Source organism: Bos indicus x Bos taurus, chromosome 16, assembly GCF_003369695.1.
Source record: "Bos indicus x Bos taurus breed Angus x Brahman F1 hybrid chromosome 16, Bos_hybrid_MaternalHap_v2.0, whole genome shotgun sequence".
Taxonomy (NCBI): domain Eukaryota; kingdom Metazoa; phylum Chordata; class Mammalia; order Artiodactyla; family Bovidae; genus Bos; species Bos indicus x Bos taurus.
The window spans coordinates 28,122,264-28,128,221 of NC_040091.1; positions in this window are offsets into that span (position 1 = coordinate 28,122,264).

Sequence of the window (5,958 nt, forward strand, 5' to 3'; positions counted from 1 at the left end):
AATGATGAGTCAGCTCTGCCCAGAAACAAAAGCCTTCGATAAAGCCCTTTGCAAGAGGTCCCACGACATCTCTTCTTGGAGGCGCCAGAATTCGGTAACTCCATCTAAAGGTTACCTTTGGATTCAAGGTTCTAAGATGTCTGGTCCTGGGGTCCATATGGACCCGGGTACCATAGCATAGGATGCAGAGAATCACTTCACAGCCAGACGAATGTGTCAGGCAAGAGGTGACCAGAAGTCCTGGACTGGTCGGGGACCAGCCTTTTCCCCTAAAATTGAGACAGCTTAGCCTTGATCCTGGAGGACAGCTTTCTGCTGTGTCTTCTTCTCCCAGCCATAGTCACTGTTGCCTGTAAAAAAGTAAAAAGCAAGCCAATTACCAGGTCTAATTATCTCCCTTCATTCTCCTCTTGGCAACAGCTGCTAAGGCTCTTGCCAAAACTCTGCTTCACCAACACCCTGATCCAAAAAGCCCCAAGTTAGCAAGAGAAGGCTCTGCCAGCGCAGAGCAGCTGTAAGGCTTCCCAACACTAAGACAGGGCGCAGGAGTTCAAAGCAGCTCTCTCCCAGGAGCCCCCTCGGCCTCCGCATCTGGACAGAAAAGAGGTGGTGGCGCCGGCCACCTGGAACCACACCAGGACGTGACACAGGGCCACCAACAGCCATTTGCCCTGTCTGCCCGCACCCCCACCCTAGAAAGCAAGGAGGCTTTTTAAAGGCCTGTTTGTGCTTGCAGTGGGAGCTGCCTGGCCATGGTGAGCTTCATGGCCACTTCTGTCCAGGCTTGCTTAGAGCTGAGCCTGGGCCTCCCAGCTGAGCTCAACTGGGAGGTAGGCCAGGGGCTCTCAAGGGGATGGTGGGAAGCTCTCCAGGCACCATGCCAGAGCCTGTGTGCACATCTTTGCACTCCCCAAGTAGCTGTCCTGCCTCTGCCCAGGGGTGAGCCCGAGACCTTCTAGTCTCCTCCTGCCTGGAGCGAGCGGTCACTCACTCCTGGAAGATGCCTGGAGACGTGGGGTTCTCTCTGACTCATGCAATAGCGAGCCAGTCTCCAAAACCCCAGTCAGCAGGGAGAGGCTAAACCAGGTGGCAGTCTACTCAGCCTCCAACCCCACAGCCCCAGGGGAAGAAGGACCAGGTGCAGTTCACGGGGCAGTTATGAAACCTGAGAAGAAGCTGGAATGGCGTTGGGCTGGGGCTTTGAGAACAGGCAGGTATTGTGTGGTCAGGTGCAGAGGGGGTATAGAATACCCATCAGTTCACATACAAACACTATCCCAGCTTTGTGCAGAGGGAGGAAAGGCCTTCCAGGAGCCTGAGTGGTTTCAAACCAGAATGGAAAAAGGAAGGCTGTGTCCATGAGGGGGTTGGTGAGCCACACCCAGAAGAAAGGAGGCCCAGAAGCCAATATGGACATGTTTCCCAGCCCTCACCCCAATGCCTAAAACAATTTTAAAGATCCCAGCATATATGCCTGAGACATCTCCGGGGATACGGAAGTTCCATCGGTCAGTGATCAAAGAATCTTTTCCTAACAGCCTTGGGCAGGGGTTAGTTTCTCCACATGTCATCATACTGGTCATCAGCAAATACTTACTGTCTGCATGGTCAAAGATCAGTGCCTGCCCTCCCAGTCCCTGCCTCCTGAAGACAGACCATGAAGGGCAACAAAGCTTCGCAGGAGCTTGAGCAACCAGACAAAGATGGCTTGCAACGGGTCAGACACAAGAGACATGGAACACCTCATCTTTGTGTGGAAGCCAAAGCTTTGCATGTTTTACCATTTTCCTCTTTCACAGTGGCTGGAAGGCTGTGAAAGGTGAGAAGGGAATAAGAGCAGGAGAGAAATTGACTGAGAGCACAATGGCGCATGGAGAGAGTGATAATAAAGTGAGAGGTGGGGGTAGGGAGCCGTGGGGCAGCAGCTCCCAGGTCTAAGTGGGGAAGAAGCCTGGCAGACACCTATTCAGAGAAGATTTCCCCCGGGGCTGGGCTTATCTTCTCCATCTGTCCTCCCACAGTCACCCAGTGTGCTGGACTTGGGAGGGTTCCCTTTCTCCTTGACTTACTAAGGAAGACTGGAGTTATCAACGCCCTGGTTCCTGCAGCCTCAGGCAACCACTAAAGCTCCCAGGCCAGTCCCTCACCCTGGCTTCTCAAAAGATAAAATCCAGAGACAGGGTGTGGGAGCACCTTCCTCACATGTTTCCCGATGTCAATGGCCATTTCAATGCTCTCTTTCCCAATGGGTCATCTCTGTCACTAATACCACCATATTTTAAGCACCCCAGCCTCCCCCTGGAGAAGGGCTCTATCTGCTCCCTGTTTGTGCCTTCACTTACACCTTCTCTGTATTCTAAAGCCTGCCTATTCCATGTCATAATTTGACCTTTATTTTTTAAAATAATTTTGTTTATTTATTTTTGGCTGTGCTGGGTCTTCATTGCTGCATGGGCTTTTCTCTAGTTTCAGCGAGCAGGGGCCACTCTTGGTTGCGGTGCTTGGGCTTCTCATTGCGGTGACTTTTCTTGCGGCAGAGCATGGACTCTAGGGAGTACAGGCTTCAGTAGTTGCGGTACATGGGCTCAGAAGTTGTGGCTCCTGGACTCTAGAGCACAGGCTCAGTAGTTGTGGCAAATGGGCTTGGTTGCCCCACGGCATGTGGGATCTTCCCAGATCAGGGATCAAAGCCATGTCTCCTGCACTGGCTGGTAGATTCTCTTACCACTGAGCCACCAGGGAAGTTCCCTGACCTTTATTTTTTTACATCCAGCTCCTTTGTGCAGCTTTTCCTGATTGCATCCCCATTAACCTGTCCCTTCTCTGTTCAGAATTTTGTGACTTCAATGTAAACTCTCCTTACTCATACGAGTTGTGCACACATCCATAGCCTGCTTAATGCTGTGTCCACTCCCCACCCCCTCAAAACTCCAGGGAGTATCAGGTAGACACTTAGGACATATTGACTGACTTGTTGGACTGACTGGCTGAGGACATGACAGCTGTGATCAATCAAGAGTCCACAGTCACCGTTTCTCAGGCCACCCGGAGAGTTTCCACAGCAGAGCCTGCTGCGGAGTGGAGATGTCATCTGATTTCTTAATTAATGCAAACACTGTTCATCCGAATGCTCTAGGGCACAGTTTTTTTCTTTTTTTAATTGAAAAAAAAATGAGAACATTTAAAAAATGATAAAAATAACATTTAGCAGCTTAGGAATAAATGAAGCTTTACTTCTAGACCTTTTGTTCCGACAGCAATCCCGCCTTCCCCAACCCCAGCCCCAGTCACCCTCCACAGGTTGGCTGTCCCCTTTTCCCACCTTTCCCACCGTCCTTCTTCGGGTGATGAACAGAATTCCTGCTAGTGACTACTAATTGGGTTAATGGAGTGACTGTGTAATTGTTCTCTCTTCGCAGCCCAACCCACCACCCTGGCTGCTTTCCGACTACCTGCCTCTCATCTGTTCCAGGATCACTAATTTGCAACAACAACTTCCATTGTTGTCCACATCTGGGACTCTGGGGTTTTAAGTGAATCTCCCTAAGGCAGAGAACAGAAGATGCTGCTATTTCGGTTTGTCTCATCTACAATAGGACCATTCTCTGGGGTTTCTGGGCAGTGCGGGGCTGCCCGGGTGAAGGGGAAATCTGAGCAGTGATGGGACCCAGGCCAGAGCACAGCGTGCTGAGGGAGGAGAGCAGGGGTAAAATTCTGACCTTTTCTTCCCGGCTACTTGGGTTTGCATTTCATTTTAATCAGTTTCAGATGGAACTGACAAGCCAGGAGCCTAGGGAATCCTGGTGCCCCTGCCATTGCCCTCTGGTCTCCGGGGCATCAGTTGGGCAGCATCTGTCCTGGCATGACCCAGCTTCCCCCAGAGGAGGCAGCATGGATGGTGGCCTTTCTGATCCCCACAACTCAATCGGAGCCTAGTCTCTCTTGTCAGCATGGCCGGACAAGACAAGGCTTTATCCCCCTGTTGTTTTTTGAGGTATGTTCATTCTACTTGAAATCTGTTTCACCTTAAAGGGATCACTGGCTCAGTGGTAAAGAATCCGCCTGCCTAAGTAGAAGATGTGGTTCCCATCCCTGAATTGGGAGCATCTGTTGGAGGAGGGAATGATAATCCCCTCCAATATTCCTGCCTGAAAAACCCCATGGACAGAGGAGCCTGGTGGGTTACAGTCCATGGGGTCACAAGGAGTCAGCATGGCTGAGTGACGAAGCACAACACAATGGCAACAGAAGGATCGTTACCTGCCCAGACTGTGGCACGTTAGCATTTTAAAAACAGGGTGTAACGAGGACACTGAGGGACAGCCTCCGGGAGCTCTGTCAGGTGCCTGGGGGGCGGGTTTGTCGGTGGGCGTGGCTCGAGGGTGCTGAGCCCCCTTGAGCTGGGCTCTGGAAATGGGCTTTGTTTCTTGGGGTGACTTCTATCTCCACCTGCCTTCTACCTTGCCCTGTGTCCCTCCCTCCCTCCCTTTCCCACCCTCCCCCTCCAGGCTCAAGGTGACCCTCACTGTTCCTAGGCAGCTCTGGGCTTCTGATCCACAGAACTGGGCAGCGTAGGATGTGGGTCCTGGGAGTCAGTTCTGGGCTTCACACAGTCACTCTTGTCTCTACCTCCAGACCACCCGCCCCATCCCCAAACACCTGGGAGGAGGGGATGCTGAGACCTGCTTGAATCCCCATAAACGCTTGTTTCTGCCTCCAGTCTTGATCGTTTATAAACTCGCCTTGTATCTACACCCTGCTCTGCTCACATTAGCATTTAAGCTGCTCAGGCACATCTTTGTTTTCACTGTAGAATGCCCGGCAGGGTGACTGACACAGAAGAGGTGCTCAATCATTAATTAATTAAACTGGGTTGGAAGTTCCGGACAGTTAAGAAAGAGCTAAGGCTCTTTCTGGAAAGGAAAAGTTGAGACTGAGCAAACAATAAACAAAACGCACCAATACCCGCCTCAGCTAATGCAGGGTTGCGCACTCCACAGGGATCATGAAGAGACTGAAGTGGGCTCTCAGGGATCGTCTCCTTGGGGCCATCTGCTCACCACTGCCCTCCACTGGACGCCGGGCCAAAGCAGCCCGGCCCTGTCGGGGCGCTCTCAGGCTTCCTTCTCGCCCCATGCTGGATCCAGCTCCTGGGCAAACCGGTTTTTCTGCTGGCTTCTCTTACCAGGTTTGTTTCACTCTAACTGTGCTGCACTGAATTCATGAGACCTAGGAAGGCACAAGAGAACTGGGACTTCTTTGAGTCCTGGCGTATCGAGGGTTCCACAAATGCTTAATGCATGAAAATCAACATAATGACCTTTAGTTCCTGACATGCCAGCAGCACTGTGGACTGTTACTATGATTGCAAATATAAGAACCCACTTAAGAACCTACTCCTACAACGGTCTACACACCCAATGCTGCCAGCTTTTAGAAGACAACCGAGGAGAACAAAGGACAAAAAGCTTCTGGGAAAGAATTCAAAAACAGTCAGTCATTTCTATCTTAACAACAACAGACCTTCCTCCTTAGGGGAAAGAGGGAGGAAGGGGAGAGTAAACCCAGGTACCACTAAATCTTGTAGAAAGACCTCTCTCCTGCACTAAATCTTGTGAAATGACTTCTCTCTCCCGCACTGTGCCACTATTCCTGTCTTTAATTTTAGGTATGGGTGAATTTGCCTTATTATTGCTACCCCTGACCTCTTTCGTTTATAAGGATTTTGCCCAACACACTGACCCTTAAAAGTTCTTGAATTCCTGGCAGTCAAATATGGTGTATGAGTGGCTAATAATTTGCCAAATGGCAATAGTAAAGTAAGTTTAAAAGGACGCATCACATTTATGGCTTACAAATTGCTTCAATTTGCTGAAAAACTGTTTTCGTCTCCCAAAATTGAACTCTGGAGTTAGCCCCAGGCCTGGCAGGCCTTTGGAGATATGAATCTGAAGCTCA